This window comes from Artibeus jamaicensis, unplaced genomic scaffold (genome assembly GCF_021234435.1).
Source record: "Artibeus jamaicensis isolate MK-2021 breed Jamaican fruit bat unplaced genomic scaffold, CSHL_Jam_final contig_354, whole genome shotgun sequence".
In the NCBI taxonomy this organism is placed as follows: domain Eukaryota; kingdom Metazoa; phylum Chordata; class Mammalia; order Chiroptera; family Phyllostomidae; genus Artibeus; species Artibeus jamaicensis.
In genome coordinates, this window is record NW_026521803.1 from 8769373 (window position 1) to 8787332 (window position 17960).

The window sequence follows — 17960 nt, forward strand, 5'->3', positions numbered from 1 at the left end:
GCCCCATAATCATAAAGCCTCAATCCTAGGTGGAGAAAGTACGTTCTGATCCTCAAAGTGTAAATTATTGCCCCTTCTGGCTATCAAGGGAAATCTAAGGTATCCTTGTTGTGAAAACTGTGAAAATTAAATACAAGCAGAGTATGTATTAAGTCCCCTCCTACATAGTGTACTGTATAGTGGACCGCCTGTTGTTTTGTCTGCACAGACCCTCAAATTCTGAAAAATGGCTCTACCATCTATATGGCCAAACAATAGTCTTCCAGTCATAACCTTGTACCCTTGGTTACAGGTAATTGAATCAAAGGGTAGATAGTTGATCCAAGCTTCCCAAGCCCAAGATGCATCCTTGGGAACTGGAACTGAGACACAGAGTGATATAATATATCCAGGCACTGTCAAGAGCAAAATTTTCTACCATTGGGCCGGAGAGTAAAAGGAAGTGTGTCCACAGGGAGGAGAGGAATGATGCACCAAGAGAAGCAAAGATGAGAAAAGAAAGGGTAGTTTGGGCATCCAATTGCTGCTTCCAGTTTACTCCTTAGACTAGCTATATTCCCCCCCTTGGAATTCCTAATAATAAATTGCATATTTTGCTAAAATTAGTTTAACTTGCTTTGTGTTACTCACAATCAAGATTTCTAGCAATTATATATTCAGAATCATAACAGAAGATCTAAAATTTTAGAGAAAAAACTTAAAATAAAGCCCAGAACTATAATGAAGAAAAACAATTTTTTCATACATAAATTTATTTTCTCTTTTTTCCAAGAAAAAAATTCCCTTTTAATTCTTCTTTCCACTTATTGATTGTGTAAATTGAGTAAGTCACAAAATTTTTTGTTCTCTGAAAGTTCTTGGTTATTTCATTTGGGTTAATCATATATAATGGTGTATCTTATTATTTTAGATATGCTAGAAATTAAGCCTAGCCATAACTTCCTCAAAGATACCAGACAAATGCCTTAAAGCCTTATCATTTAACATGACGCCATAAATAATTAAAATCCCACAATCAGTATTTTATTTATTTTTATTTTTATTGAATTTATTGGGGTGACATTGGTTAATAAAATTATATAGGTTTCACATGTACAAGTCTATAATATATCATCTATATATTGTACTGTGTGTTCACCACCCAAAATCAAGTCTCCTTTTGTCACCATTTATCACCCCTTTACCCTCCTCTACCTTCTCCCATTTCCATTTTCCTCTGGTCATCACCATAGTATTATATGTGTATATGAGTTTTTTGTTGTTGTTGTTGTTTTGTTTAACCCCTTTACCTTTTCACCCACAAACCCCCTTCCCTTCTAACAGCTGTCAGTCTGTTCTCTGTATCTATGGGTTCTTGCTTTGTTTCTTTATTTATTTTGTTCATTAAATTCCACATATAAGCGGAATAATATGGTATTTGTCTTTCTCTGACTGGCTTATTTCACTTAGCGTAATATTCTCCAGGTCCATCTATGCTGTTGCAAAAGATATGATTTCCTTCTTTCTATGGCCTAGCAGTATTCCATTGTGTCAATGTACCACAGCTTTTTTATCCACTCATCTACCGATGGACATTTGGGCTGCTTACAATTCTTGGCGATCGTAAATAACACTGCAGTGAACACAAAGGTGCATATATTCTTTCAAATCAGTGATTTGAGTTTCTTCAGATATTTCCCAGAGGTGGAATCACTGGGTCATAAGGCAGTTCAATTTTTAATTTCTTAAAGTAACTCCATACTGTTTTCCACAGTGGCTGCACCAGTCTGTATTTCCCCCAACAATGTACTAAGGTTCCCTAGTCTCCAAACCCTCACCGACACTTGTTGTTTGTTGATTTACTGATGATAGCCATTCTGACAGGTGTGAGGTGATATATCCTTATGGTTTTAATTTGCATTTCCCTGCTGATTAGAGACATTCAGCATCCTTTCATATGACTTTTGGTCATCTGTAGATCCTCTTTGGAGAAGTGTCTGTTTAGGTCCTTTGCACATTTCTTAATTGGATTGTTTTGGTGTCCAGTTTTATGAGTTCATTATCAATTTAAATACTAACTCCTTACCAATGTATCATTGGTTAATATGTTCTCTTATTCAGTGGGTTGCCTTTTTATCTTGGTGATGGTTTCTTTTGCTGTGCAAAATTTTTTTTTTAGTTTGATGTAGTCTCCTTTGTTTATCTTGTCTTTTGTTTCCCTTGCCTGAGGAGACATATCAGAAAAAATATTGTTATGAGAAATGTCCAAGATTTTACTGCCCATGTTTTCTTCTAGGGTTTTTAATGGTTTTGAGTCTCAAAGTTTAAGTCTTTAATCCATTTTAAGTTTATTCTTGTGTATGATGTAAGAAGATGATCTGATTTATTTTTTTGCACATAGCTGTCCAATTTCCCCAACACTATTTATTGCAAGACTATCTTTAGCCCTGGTATGTTCTTGCCTGCTTTAATTTAATTGATTTTCCTGCAGACAACATACAGTAGGGTCTTGTTTTTTTACCCACTCTGTCAGTCTCTTTCTCTTAATTGATGCATTTGGACTATTCACACTTAAAGTGATTATTAACATAGTTGATTAAGATCTACCAGATCTGTGCCCTGGCTGATATGGCTCAGTGGATTGAAAGCCAGCCTTCAAACCAAATAGTCGCTGGTTCAATTCCCAGTCAGACCACATGTTTGGCCAGGTCCCCGGTGAGGGGTACGTGAGAGGCAACCACACATTGATGTTTCTCTCCCTCCCTTTCTTCCTGTTTCCCTCTGCCTAAAAATAAATAAATAAAATCATTTTTAAAATCTACCACATTTGTACCTGTTTTTTACTTGCTATATTTGTTCTTTGTTTCTTTATTATATTCCCCTTTTTCCTGCCTTCTCTGGTTTTAGTTGAATATTTTTTCACCATTTCATCTTCTATCCTCTCTTAGTATAATCAATTAGTATTCTTTTCTTTTTTTTAATGACTGTCCTAGAATTTGTAATATATATTTGCAACTAACCTAAATCCACTTTCAAATAACACAATATACTTCAAGGGTATTGTAGTTATACCATAACAGAGAATTCCCAATTCTCTTCTCCTCCTTTATAAAATTGCTGTCACTGATTTCACTTGTCCATAAGTTATAATCACCAAATAGATAATATTGTTTTGAACAGTTATCTATTAGATAAATTAAGCATAAATTACAAAAGGTTTCCTTTTACCTCCTTTTATTCCTTTTCTAGCATTGTTATTTTCATTATATAAATCCAAGTTTCTAACCTACTTCATTTTCCTACTCTCTGAAGAACTTCTTTTAATATTTCTTCCAAGGAAGGTTTACTGGTAATGAATTCTCTCAATTTTTAAAGGTTTATTTTGTTTTATTCTCATTCAAGAAAGAGGGAAAGGGAGTAAGTGAAAGAAAGGGAAACATCCATCGGCTGCCTCCTGTATGCACCCTGACTGGAGGTGAAACCTGCAACCCAGGTATGTGTCCTGACCAGGAATCAAACCAGAGACCTTTTGGTTTGTGGATGATGCCCAACCAACTAGGCCACACCGGCCAGGGCAATCCTCTCAAATTTTCTTTGTGCAAGAAAGTCTTTCTTTCTCCTTCACTTTTGAAGAATAACACAGTATTCCACATAAGTGACTTCTTTCAAGATTTGAAATATTTTCCTCTACACTCTTCTTGCTTACCTGGTTTATGAATGAAGTCCTACATATTTGTATCCTTGTTCCTCTGTGGATAGGATGTTTTTCCCTTTGGCTTTCTTAAACATTTCCTTTGTCTTAGGTTTTTTGTGCCTAGGTGTAAATTTGGAGATATTTATCCTTCTTGGTTTCTCTGAGTTTCTTGGATCTACGATTTGGTGTCTGTCATTAATTGTAGAAAATTCTCAGCCATTATCACTTCAAACATTTCTTCTTTTTTCTTTGTTTTCCTTATGATATTCACATTACATAGCTTGCTTTTGTAAATGTCCCACACTTCTGTACCTATTTTTTTTCATTTTTTGTACTTTTTGCCTTTCAGTTAGAGAAGTTTCCTTTTTCATTTTTATTTGAATTTATTGGGGAAACACTGCTTAATACCAATATATTAGTTTCAGGTTACAACTTTATAATACATCATCTGTATATTCCACTGCGTGCTGACCACCCGAAGTGTAGTGACTTTCTGTCACCACATATTTGACCCCTTTACCTTCTTCATCTTCCATCAGTTCCCTTCCCCTCTGGTAACAACCATACTGTTGACTGTGTCTATCATTTGTTCATTTGCTTCCTTTCATTTTAAGGAGTTTCTATTGACACACCTTCAAGCTAACTGATTCTTTCCTTGGCTTAGTGCAGTCTACTGATGAGCCCATTAGAGTCATTCTTGATTTCTGTTTCATTGTTTTTTATTTCTAGTATTCTTTTGATTCCTTCTTAGAATTTATATCTCCTGTTTATATTACCCATCTGTTCTTGAATTTTGTCCATTTTTTATTAGAGCCCTCAGCATATTTGTTACAATTATTTTAACATTATTTTTTGATTATTTCAAAGTGCCATATCTAAGTCTGGTTCTGTTGCTTGCTTTGTCTCTTCAGACACTTTGCAGTTGTTGCTGTTCGGCATGTCTTCTAAATGTTGTTGAAAGCCAGATACTATGTATAGGGTAATGGTAACAGAGGTAAATAGACATGTAGTGTGAGAATTTATCTGGCTAAAGGTTATACTGAGTCTATTGTTTGCTGTAACAATACGTATCTGAAGCTCCAGGCACCTCTAGCGTCCTTGTCCCCCCCCCCATTGTATTCATGTTTTCCTATAAACTCCTTCTTAAATAGAGTGTGAGCCTTGCAGTCCTTTCAGCTGTAACCCTCTATTACACAGAAGCCCTATTGTGATAGGGGGTGATGGGGGCAAGAATTCTGTACTCCCATGATTGGGTCTCAGTCTTTCAGTGGACCTGTGCCCCTGGACTCTGACATTTACAGTGTGTTTTAGTTTAACCCCCACTCAGATCAGACAGGAAGGCCAGCAGAGGTGGCCGTTGGGCACTTTCCTCCTTCTGCTTCAGTTAGACTCTGTAAAATAAATTCTTTTGAAAATAGGCAGAGAACAGAATTCTCCAGAGAACAGAATGCTTCGAATGGCTACTCCCCACCTGGTCATACTTCAGAAAGTTTGGCTCCCCTCATTCTCTTGCTGGGAGTATAGGGGATTTTTCTTTAAACTTTACAATAAGAAAGAAGAGTGGGGCTTCTAGAGATATAAGTCATGAAAGTGTGGGGGACACCCCCAGTCACTTTTTAACTCTCAAGCTAGTCTATACTCATTCTCTAGCAGTGCACCAATTGAACTTTCAGTCCTCCTTACATTTCCTGGCTCCAGTGGTGTTTGCTACCATTAAACTGTGGTTCTCTGTATTTGCCTGTCTCTCCAGTTTGGGGAGCATTGGTTTGTCCTGTGACCTCAGTTCTCTGATGGATCTAAGAAGAGTTATTGATTTTCAGCTCATTCAGCCTTTTTTCTTATTGTGAATATGCGAGTGACAATGTGCAAGCTCATTATACATTGGAGAAACAGCTGAAAGCTTAAATCTTTTTTTAATTATTAAAAATAAATGCTTTGTCCTTGGGATAGCATAACATGCTAAATATTGATTCCCATTCATTTAATCTGTACCATCAATTCCATTCAAATTTCCATTTGGTTCCTTTTTAGAATTTGAAAAATATTTACATTCATCTAAAAGATTAAAAATATAACAAACAGCCTATAAATTATAAAAACCAAGAATGAAAAAGGGCCTCTTCTACCAGATGCAAAAAATGTATTACAAAATTATAGTAATTAAAACAGCCAGGACCTGTGCCAAAATATACATCCAGATAAAGAGCACAGGAGAGGTGCTGCAGGATGGACCAGCATTCATCTGAGCGCGCAGCCTGTGATTGAAACAGAGGGGAGAATATGGGTTATACCATGAATGTGACTGAAACAACTGGTTATGCATTATGGAGGGTGAAGGGAAATTCATTCTGTCAGCTTGCATTAAAATAAATTCCAAATGTTTATAAGTTTTAAGTGGTAAAAATTAAAAAGTAAAACTAGTAACAAGAAGGAAGATGGTGATTTGAATGCATTCCACCCCTTCCCAACACCAATCCAACTGCCAACTCCCTCTGCTACTTTCAATTTATGTATTTCCTGTACTTAAGGCTGTAAAGTCTCCTTTTATTTTAATTGTATTTGTGAAAGCTATGACTTGATAGGAAGTATTCTCCTTTATATTATGTCTTTGTTAGTTTCTATTTTCCATTTTGACGACATCTCCAATCTAAGGTTTAATTAGAAGAGTATATCTTAAATTCTAGGTAGTTAAGTGTCATTTTTTGTTATTCATTTTAAAGATGTGTTAAAGCAAATTTGAGTCTAGAATCTTATGCTCAGCCAAACTAGCATCAAAGTGACACTGCAAAATTAAAAGTTTATAGAAATAGAAATACTCAATGAACTTACCACACACATTCTTTGAAAAAAATTGTTTCATTACATATGCTGTAAAAATGAACAAAATTTTAAGTGCAAGATTTAAATCAAAATGTAAAGAGCATATGAAGCTGTATATTTTACAGTTACATATATAACATTTCAATAATTATTAGCATATTAAATTAGTATATAAAATAATTGAAACAAGAAGTTTAATAACTAAAAATTTTGGATAATCTCAACATGAAAGGTCATGGGCAGGCTAAAAAAAGGAGAAGAGAACTGAAAGTATGCTAAATTTCTTTTCTTGATGCAACAGGAGCTTACACACACAGACACAAAAGATCTGTCCAGAATGTATTCAGCCATGTAATATGAAAAATAGAGACATTTATTGAAGGAGATACAAGATACAAGAAACATTGTACATAGGACAGTGATGCCTCAGTGCCCTTCAAAGTGAGCACCTTGGGTCCTCTCATAGTTCTCCCAATCGTCATTAGCTGCCCTGTTATATTTTCCTGAATCTCACCAATGTTCTAAAATCTCTTCCCTTTCAAAGGTGATTTCAGTTTTTGGAAAAGGCAGAAGTCACAGGCTGCCAAATCTGGGCTGTAGGGGGTCTTAGTCACCTGGGTGATTTGATATTTCACCAAAAAAAACTGCATGAAATGTGATGCATGAGCAGGCACACTGTCACGATGAAGCTGCCAATCAACAGTGGCCTATAGCTGCAGACTTCTGAATCATCCTCAGAGTTTTTGTCGATGAATCTTCAATATTAATACAAAATCTGGTACAGACTCCTTGCTCTACTCACTCAGTCATCTTGAATGTGATAACCACACGGTACAGGTGCTTACTTAATGTTGTACACTTCCCAAACTTACTAGTACAGTGAAGTTGTCACTGTTCACACATGCGCATTCCAGTCCACTGTCCTTGGCTGCCAGGTTACACCAATGTCGCACAAATCTTTCTCTTTATATTAACAATGATTGGACTTTTTCCAGACAGACCTTGTATATACTAATTAATTCAAGATATCTATATAATAAGATAAATTTAAATGTGCTTTAAAATCTAAATGAAACTACTAGATTAAGAATAAGATATTGAACTTCCAAACTGCTAGAGAAAACAAATGGAATAAAGAAAATCTGATCAGTGTATCAAGAAACAGAAAAGAAATTAAAAAATAAAAAGAGGAAAAAGGGAAGGGAAGAAGAAAGGGAGAGAGGAGCACAAGAAAAATGAGGAGAGGCACAGCAAATGAAACTTTTATAAAACAAGATGTCGGGAACGCATCCAAATATGTCATTAATCACAAGAAATGCAGCTGTGTTGAATTTTTCAATCAGATTGTGGGAGGATAAAATTCAATTACATGTCATGTACATGTGTTACACATAAAACAAAATAATTTTTGAAATTATTTTTCATATTTGAATTTTCAATTTCAAATAAAAAAATCTGTAGAATTGGAAACCAAGTTAAAGATACAGCAAGCTAATTTTAACAAAGGGAAAACAGATACAAAAATTACTATTATGCAATAGGAAATTTAAAGCAAGGGTTATTCAATGTGAAAAAAGAAATATTTCATACAAATTAAAGCCTTACTCCAATGAGAGCATGTAAAAGCCAACTTTTTAATACCTAAAAACATACTTTTAAAATATACAAAGTACAAATTGGTAGTTACAGAATAGTCATAGGGATGTAAAGTACAGCATAGGGAATATAGTTAATATTATTATAATATTATATGTAGTGATGGGTAGGTACTAAAAATATTAATGGGAGTACTTTGTAAAATATGTGATTATCTAACAACTATACTGTACACCCAAAAACTAATACAAAATAATATTGAGTGTCAACTATAATTGAAAAATAAAATCACTTAAATGTTAAAAAATTAAAATATATAAAGACTTTCAAACTTCAGCAAGCATAAAAATCACTTGGAAAATTTATTGAAATGCTAATTCTCTATCTCCATCTCCCTACCATCATCTATTCTAACTTATCATTGTCTCTTACCTGCAGCTACATCCTCCTATCATTTCAAAATTGCAATTAAAATTTTAAACCTGAGGAATTAAGTGAAATCTAGAGAGGGAACAGTGACTGGTTCAAGGTCACACAGAAAAATACTGGCAGATCTGGAATTAAGGTCTAAAAGTTGGGAGACTTTATTGCATTGATTCTAATATATTTCACATCAAGATTCATTTTTCTAGACTTTCAATTTTGCTTACAACATCAGTTTCTGCACAGAAGCTTTGTCTGGGCAAGGCTGACCGAGTGTGGGAAGGCCACGAGTCAGAAACCAGACAGAATTATTGGGGTGAGTCAGAGATCATGGAAGATCCAACTATGGATTAAAAAAAAGAGAGAGAAAGAATAAAACAGAGGGCAAATTGATTGCAAGAGGTAAATAATATAGCGCAGGCTCAAATCTGGAAGAAGGTTACAGGCATAGGTTTTGGCAGAATTTTTCATAGTTAGGTGGTCAAAGACAAGGAAATGCAGGCAAGAGGAACAGATAAAGTTGCACCAATTAAGTGGATTATAGATGGGGCCAAAGAAAAGATGAGAAGTTTGGTGCTGTGGAAAAATATAAAAAATGACCTACAAGGAATGAAGTAAAATGTAGGATGTAGTCCTAGCAGCACTGCAGCACCCAAAGTCTTTAAGCACCAAGACAGCAGACAGGAAGCCAAGCCAGGAATCCAGGCACAAAAAGTGAGAAGGGAAACCATCTACACCCACACAGCTGAATGATTACATTAACATGGCTTTACTATTCCACTGTCTTCACCAAAATGACATTACTATTCCAGAAACCTCTTGTGCAGGAAGATAAATACTTAAACAACTATATTACTTAAGTGAATATCAACTCATTCAGCTCTAAATAGACAGTACCAAATGATATTTACTTCATAAGTTTCTTTGAATCCTCTCATCTCAAAACCTTCATCTTTCTATGTCCAGTAATCCTAGACTATTATGTCAAGATTTTGATTCAACCCTAAGCAAGCCCTCCCCTCCTTAAACTACATTCCAAATACTCATAAGCATTCTGCCTTTGTCTTCCTGCCCTCTGATGTACTACTAAATTTCTCTGAAGGTAGGGCTTTTCTAAATGGATCAGGAAAAAAACTCATCTTTATCTCATTTACAAGTTATCTGTGTGATGTGTTGAGGAAGTACCTGAAAATATTAGAGATCCACCAAAATCCAATGAAGCCCTCCCACTGCCATGGCCCATGATTCATTTTATCCCATCCCCCCCCCCCCAAAATCTGCACAAAACTTTCTTAAAAGGAAAACCAAAGAAAGACTTAAAACTGATTATAGACAGTCTAACAGAGAAAAAACTCATCATACATTATCCTGGTCTTTTTAACACTACTGTCCTACCAGGTGAAAACTTCAACAGGCAAGGTGGCAGATATGCCAGACCTCAGGGCCACAAATAAAATAATCATCCAGGGCTTCTCTGTAGTACTAATCCCAATACTATTTTGTTAGGTGCCACCTGAGACTAAATGCCACGCAGTTGTAGATCAGCATCTGCTTTCCTTGCCATCCCTATAGGTCAAAAAAGTCAGTACTCATTTGCCTTCTCTAATGAAAATCAACAATATTCCTGGAAAATAAAAAATATGCCCCAGGGGTTCACTGAGGTGTCTACTACTATTTTTCATAAAACCTTCAACCAGGACCACAAGGATCTTTTGTTGTATTCTAAAATTAGGTAAACTCTGAGACTGACTCCATCTATCTACTTAACTGTTTTCGTTCAGCAAAGCCTATTTCCAAAGAGAAGGTAAAATATCAAAGTAACTTCATTACGTAGGACAGGAACTGACAAACTGCAGTTACTAACTACATCCAGCCTGCTACCTAATGTTGCAAATAAAGTTATTAGTGGAACACAGTCAATAATATATGTATTCATGTATTATCTATGGTTGCTTTAACATCACAACTGAGTTGAATACTTGTGACTATATGCCCCATAACGTATAAGGCATCTACTATTTGGTCCTTTTTAAAAAAAGTAAAATTTATGCCTTGAACTAGGATATGATTTTCCCCAAGGAAATTAGTCTCCTCCTCCTAACCAGCTGTGGACCATCAAAACTTCACTGGACCAGAGAAAATTAAGAGAATTCTTTGGTCTCACTAACCCAAGTGCAACAAGTTCCCAACTCTTCTAGTTGCCACTCCACTATATGACTTAACCAAGTTTTCAGGAATCAGACCTCTTCCCTGGGGATGTAATCATGAACAAGTTTAACTAATATTAGCTCTTCAACAGCCTTCCACTCTGGGCCAACCTAATTATCATAACCTTTCTATCTATTTGCACTTGAGAAATATTGACAGGCTCTTGACATTCAGACTCAATTTCATGGAATTTAGGCCACAGCTTATTAACATCTCCTTGACCCAGTGGCAAAAGCTTACCCATCTTCTCAATAATTATAGTAGCTAAACAAGTGGAGATGTCTGCCAACTTGGTTTTAGGGCATTCCTCACACTTGATGGTCCCTCATGCTGTATCATATTTGCTTCTTCTTATCAAGTAGATTTACTTCATATAAAATCTTATTTTCTTCCTCACATTATTTCAGGTAGCAGTACTCATTAAGACCTCAGCCCTAATAATAACCTCAGAGACTAAAGCTTCAGGGAGAGAGAAGAGGGTGTTCAAACAGATCCAGCCAGTTATTGGATCCAGAGTCACAAAAAGGTCCTCAGGGAAATTCAGGTATGATCTACATCAGAATAATCTCTGGGACTCTAAGCATGGCTGTAAAGTGATAGAGCATCTCAGGTGGAAACTTGCAAGAGCCTTGCATGAAATTACTCACCACTACAAGGACAAATTGGCCACTAAACTCAATGAACATAGATGGGGAAAGTTTAATAAAATGGGTGAGGGTGTCTTAGTGCATGTTTCACCTGTGACAAGAATAATCTTGATAAAACTGTAAAGGTGAGACATGGACAAAAGCCCTATCCCAAGGTCCTTTTCAGTATCTTCTAATGGATTTCACATATCGCTCCTGCAATGGGTTTGAAATGTGTCCTACTTACTGTTGCTTCTTTTCAGGATGCATTGAACCCTTTCCTTGCTGGAGAGAGTTAAAGCACTAACAGTAGTATCTTGATATTATCAACTTGACCTTGCTCGAAATCTTCAGCCTCAAAACTCTTGCCTTACTATGTTTTCCGTCTCTAAACTATCACATCATGATGTTCACTCAGCTGTAAACAAGCACTGAGACAGAAAGACCTGCATTAAACTGGATTCTAAAACCTCAGATTGTCCCAATTTTGCTATCTCCATTCTGGGGCACTAGTAAGACTCTCTTAAAGTAATGCTCTTGTTTACTGCAATAAGAATTAATTTAGTTTTGCTTCGATATTATTTTTGAGAGTTCATGGTTTAATGAGGGTCAGTTAGGGAACCTGGGGATCTGAGAAATAGGAGAGGGGCTTGGTTTTAATAATCGGAAATGGCAGCGAACACTGGAATAACCACTCACAAGGCAATGTAGACCCATGGGCTGAGAAGTCCTATTATTTGCTTTTATCAAAATCCTGAGTGTTTCAAGTATCCATAATGGCACCGACACCACCCAAAGGGGCTAGGTATTTCCAACTATGTGGAATGGGGCAGCAGGGCTTCAGGGATAGCAAGGGAGACAGGTCATTAAGATATATGCTTTGGAGAGGGGCAAAGACAATGGAAGTTAATTGAAATTTATAAATCTTATTCCCAAATGTACCTTTAGATGCTGGAAACTTGGACTCTTGTTTTAAAGGTAGGTTTAGGGCATTTCAGGAAGGAAAGGGCCAAAGAGAACTGTCATGTGTATTACTTTCATGGGATAGGTTCTCTCCACCCTCTGTGCCCAGCGCTCCCTCTGTGCAAAGTAGAGGTGGACTTCGTTCCGTTGTACTTCACTTTACTGTGCTTCACACACGTTGCATGTTTACAAATCAAACCAAGACCATCATCAAAATGATTACAATTCACTTTTTTTGGCGATACTCACTTTATTATGGTGGTCTGGAATCGGACCCACAACATCTCTGAGGGATGCCTGTATAAATAAATGGTAATTACTTTCTCTAGTCTATTCATTGTGGATTCACTTAATCCTTTGGCTTTGCTCTGCTGTCCTCTTATTTCTCATTTTTGTCTCCCCCCTTTTCTAATTTTCCATATTTCCTTCATCTTTTGTTACAGAAAAATGTCTCCAGGGAAACCAGTAATTAGGACCAAAAAAATGGGAATTAATTTTTTTTTAATATTCAAATAAGAGTTTGTTGAAAGAACTAACATGAATAAATCATTTGCTCTCTGCCTTCAATCTGGTCATGTACCGCATAACAACATTTCAGTCAACAAGGGGCTGCATCTACAACAGTGGCCCCGTAAGGTTATAACGAAGCTGAAAACTTCCCATCACCCAGTGATATTGTGGCACAATACATTATTCACATGCTCGTGGTGATTCTGGTGTAAACAGACCTCCGGCACTGCCAGTCACATAAAAGTATAGCACAAACAATTATGTGCAGCACATAACAGTTGATAATGATAAATGACTATTATGGCTTATGTATTTACTACACACTTTTATCATTATTTTAGAGTGTACTCTTTCTACTCATTAAAAAAAGTTTACTGTAAAACTGTATGCCGTGTACTGCTGGTCTCATACATCTCAAGTTTACCAAGTCTCTTGATTGCATAATTTTCTCTTACACTTGTGTTGTTTTCTAAATTTAGTGTAGCTTAAGTGTACAGTGTTTCTAAAGTCTATGGTAGTGGACAGTAATGTCCTGGGCCGTCACGTTCACTCACCAGTCACTCACTGACTCACCCAGAACAACTTCCTTCAAGCTCCAGTCATGGTAAGTACCCTCTACAGTTTCATCATTTTTTATCCTCCATACCATATTTTTACTATAACTTTTCCATTTTTATACATGTTTAAATACACAAATACTTACCATTGTGTTACAGTCACCTATAGTATTCAGTATAGTAACATGCTGTATGGTTTTATAGCCCAGGAGCAAAAGGCTGTACCATATAGCCTACATTTGCAGTGGGCTATATCACCTGGTCTCTATAAGTCAACTATGATGTTCACATAATGACAAAGTTCTCTAACACTGCATTTCTAAGAACATAAGCAGCACATGACTATCACGTAAAAGCAGGTAGAGAGAGATCAACATTATCTCTACATGATTCACATTCTCCAGCCAACCTTCAATTAAGAAGGAGCTGATTATTCAGCTTTCTTGCTTTGACTCTCAAGGGGGGAACTGTTATAATGTAAGAGAAAGAACACTGGCCAAGTTTGATAAGTCCTGACCTTTTCAGTTATTAGTTTTGTGTCTTTGGGCAAGCCACTGAACCACTCTGAAGCTCAATTTCCTCACTATTCAAAAGGAGCTGTCTACTCCCCTGTGTTGTTGTGAAGGGCCAACAAGATAAGGCCCGTTTAAGTCCCTGATGCACAAATAGTAGGGGCTATTTGCACTGTATCAACAAGGTAATCAAGATTTATGGATTGGTGTTGGCTTCCTCTTTATAAAAAGTGGAGGCTGAGAAAATGTAAAACTGGACTGGCAGAGACCGTGAAGTTCAAAAAGTGCTTTGTAAACCGTAAAACAAATTACAAATTTAAAGTAGGTTTTATATTATTTCTGTTCTACATATTTTAAGATTTTTATTACTTATCAGCAGTTTCATGGAAAGTAAACTCGAATCAAGAAATATTTCTCATGAGAAGGAATTGACCCTACTGCTTCAGATGAGGTCTGAACTATGAAATTGGCCTTCGGTGGCATGCATAACCCCTCCCTGTTCACTGAAAATAGGTATTCCCTTCCTTTTCCTTTTCCTCCCAGATAGGTGTTATGGAGACAGGGAGACTTTAAATTTAAATCCTGACTCTACCTTAGAACAAGGAAACTGACACCTACTTTATAAAAGGATAAAATAATTTTTGTAAAGTTTGACTTCTTTTTATCCTGAGGACTGACAACACAAAGCCACTTCAGTGTGCACATTGTTCCTTGATTCTCAATATACACGCCTTGTTTCAATCACATCTAATGGTCCTACCTCCAAATTCTGACTCTTCCACTCAATAGCAGATTATTCAACCTCAGTTTCCTCTTCTATAAAATGAAGATAATAATAGAACCTGGCTCATATGTTGGGGAGAACATATGAAAAAGTGCACATAAATGCTTAACCTGGTATCTGGCACATAATAGTTCTTATGTTAGCTAACAGAACTGTAATAACAATAATAAGAACATTTCAGATGTATTCTAATTCTCACCTTAACAAACATTTTAATGGGTCAATGGTAAAGCTATTGGGTAGTTTGCTATTTTTTTCCTTCTTAGGTTTCCTTGGCTGCATTTCTCTCCCTCCCTTCCCAGGGCAGGTCTGTTTCAGTTCAGCTGCTGGCTGGAACATCTGGCACAGTGCCCACACTTGACGTTTTCTGTCTGTGGAGCCAACAGGGTGGGGAGGTGGGGGGTTTGATCATCTTCACCACTGAGACATTGGAATCTGTTGAGTTAAACATTGCTCTACTGTTGCCATCCCCTCCCTTTCTTTTTCCCTCCCTGTGAATGAATCTGGAACGAATGAACCTGAAGTCTATCTTGAACAGCTATAAAACCTTATGGTACGTGGGCTGCTCCTCAAGGAGTGGGGCATTAGCCTCCCTATTCATTTCAGGAGTAAACAATGCGTCAGCTTATTCCCTAACAGGAGGTCAATGTCTGAGGGAGCGGAGCTCTCTGTGCCTGGCACCTGCTGGTGTGGAGAGGTCTGCTGGCAGCTATACACTGCAATCAGCTTTGATGACCACACTAAGTACAGAACTCACTGCTCCAGTGCCTTCTAATTCACTGTGATAGCATCACCTCCCAAACTGCACTTCTGTTCAACCCTCTAAACTTACAATGTTCTGTAAGAATATGTTCTATATTCTTTTCTAAGGCTATATTATATTATATTATATTATATTATATTATATTATATTATACCTATATGGCAGAATATATTGTATAGTACCTATGCATCAAACATTAAATTCACACTGATTTTTCTAAGTTATCTCTGTGAGAAAAACCCAAAATAGAACTTGTTTCTTTCTTGGAGGTCCCTGCTGATTTTTGACTCAGGCTTTGCAGTCACCCTGCTGTGATGCTGTCCATAAAATTCTGCCTCTCTGGTGGCAACATTAAGTCTCTGGACCTGTCTGTGATTTACTACAGGTGCCATCTGTGAAGGATTTATGGCACCAACTGTTGACTGCTTATCTGAAACTTTTCATTTTGTGATACCACATCTATAGCCCTTTCGGATTCTATGGAAGAGACAGGGAACCATAATTCATTTTACTAGAGGTCACCATCATTTTTTCCCTCTCTATCCTGGGCCAACTGAACACTCATGTTCTATCCCTAATTAGTTCTTTTCTTCTTGATTCTTCAAAGACCTCTCTGTCTATATAATCCTCCAAGCCTTCTCATCTCTATGGCACATTCTTTATTTTTTTTTTAATGTTCAATGAACTCTGAACTTTTTTTGGCCTCCTTCCCCACCAAGGGATGCCCCACATCTGCTACCTTTAACCCTCAAAACTTTGGTATCATTGACATCAAACACCACCTTGCCATCCACAGTCCTACATGTCATGGTCATTTGGATGGTTTGCAAGGAATGGCTCTTGTCCAGGGCACCAACAAGATCGAAGTCCTCCCCTTTTCTTCCAGTAGGCTGTGGTAGATGGCAATCTCAGCCTCCAGCTTGATCTTGATGTTCAGAGGGCCTCATAGTTCTAGGCCTGGTGATGCCCCTCTGCCTGTGGCTGGGCCAGCTCTGACTCCAGGTGCAGTATGATCCCACTGAGCTGTTTGTTCCACCTGCCTGGCATGGCATATCTCCACCTCCCTCAGGCTGTTCTCCAAACTAGCCTTCAGATTGTTCACTGAGTCCAGGTCAATCTCCAAGGACTGGACCATACATCCCAGCTCTGTGAGTGTCATCTCAGCAGCACCTACCTCAGCAGTCTGTGAGGTGACCACTGTGGTGCTCTCCACAATCAGATGGGACTAGTACTTGTCTAGTTCTCCTCAGTTCTTCCAAGCCAGCTCATTGGACTGAGCCCAGATGTCTGCCACAATTTTGCTGAGATTCTGAGATTTGGGAACATCCAACTCCATAGTAAACCCAGAGTTGGCAATCTGGTTTTGCAGACAATTTACTTCCTCCTTGTGGTCCTTCTTCATGAAGAGCAGCTCCTCCTTGAGAGCCTTGATCTCTGTCCCAGCTTCAGCCAAGTGATATTAGTGTCATCAGTGACCTTTTGGAGCCCATTAATGTCATTCTCCACAGACTGGTGCATGGCCAGCTCTGTCTCATAGTTGACTCTGAAATCATCAGCAGCAAGATGGGCATTGTCAATCTGCAGAATGAGGAGGGCATTGTCCATAGAATTTGCAAAGATCTGATCCCTCAGGCCCTTGATGGACTTAAAATAATGCCCCCAGTCTTTGACCTGAGGTCCCTTCTTCTCTAGGTATTCCCAGATTTTGTTCACCAGTCTCTGATTATCAGCCTCTAGGCTCCTCACCCTCTTCAGGGAGGAAGCCAGGCGGTCATTCAGGCATTGCATAGTCTCCTTCTTTCTCTGGATAACCCTGTGTTTGCCAAACTTCCAGCCATCCCTGTAGCCAGGTTCCTAGACACCCAGCTGCCCCACACTGGTGGAATGGGGAACCGAGATCCAGGAGCCCAAGCCCCCCACACATACATATATGTTGGTCACACTGCTAGCCGGCCAGACCCAGTGGTGAGGCAGCTGCATAAAGTCCAGTGTCTGGCAGTTTGTGGACAAGCTGGAGCATATACTGAAGCTCATGTTGTTCAGGTTGGAAGGTGAGAAGCCAAGACTCAGGTTGAAGTCTACAGCACATTCTTGTATTTTATTTGGGTTCTATTGTGGAATCAATTATTATTAGATCATATCCTGGAAAAAAGAATTGTTTGTTGCTTATAAGTATCAGGACACCAAAATGTAGTGATATCCAACAACCAGCTAGCCATAATTTTTGAGACATTGAGATGACATAACCGTGGGAGATCAATTCCATGGTAGTTCCATTTTACCGACAAATTAATTTGAGAAGTGCATTCTCCTACTTGTGGTCACCTAATTTAGTCCTGGAGTAGTGGCCACAATCTGTACTAAAATGAGGATATGAAAGAGAATCTCAGAAAGATCTCAAAACCATGGAAGTAGACAGAAGTAGAAACACATACTAGGGTGACAAAGGTAACAAGTACACTGAATATTTTATATCAGCAAAAAAAATTTTTTAATCAAATCCCAAATTACAGTTCAGAGTTTCA

At 37.7% G+C, this 17960-nt stretch overlaps 1 pseudogene; it reads right to left on the reverse strand.

Annotated features, from left to right (window-relative positions):
* Positions 1-16112: 16112 nt before the first annotated feature.
* Positions 16113-17469, reverse strand: LOC119040996 (keratin, type I cytoskeletal 18-like; annotated as a pseudogene).
* Positions 17470-17960: the final 491 nt, after the last annotated feature.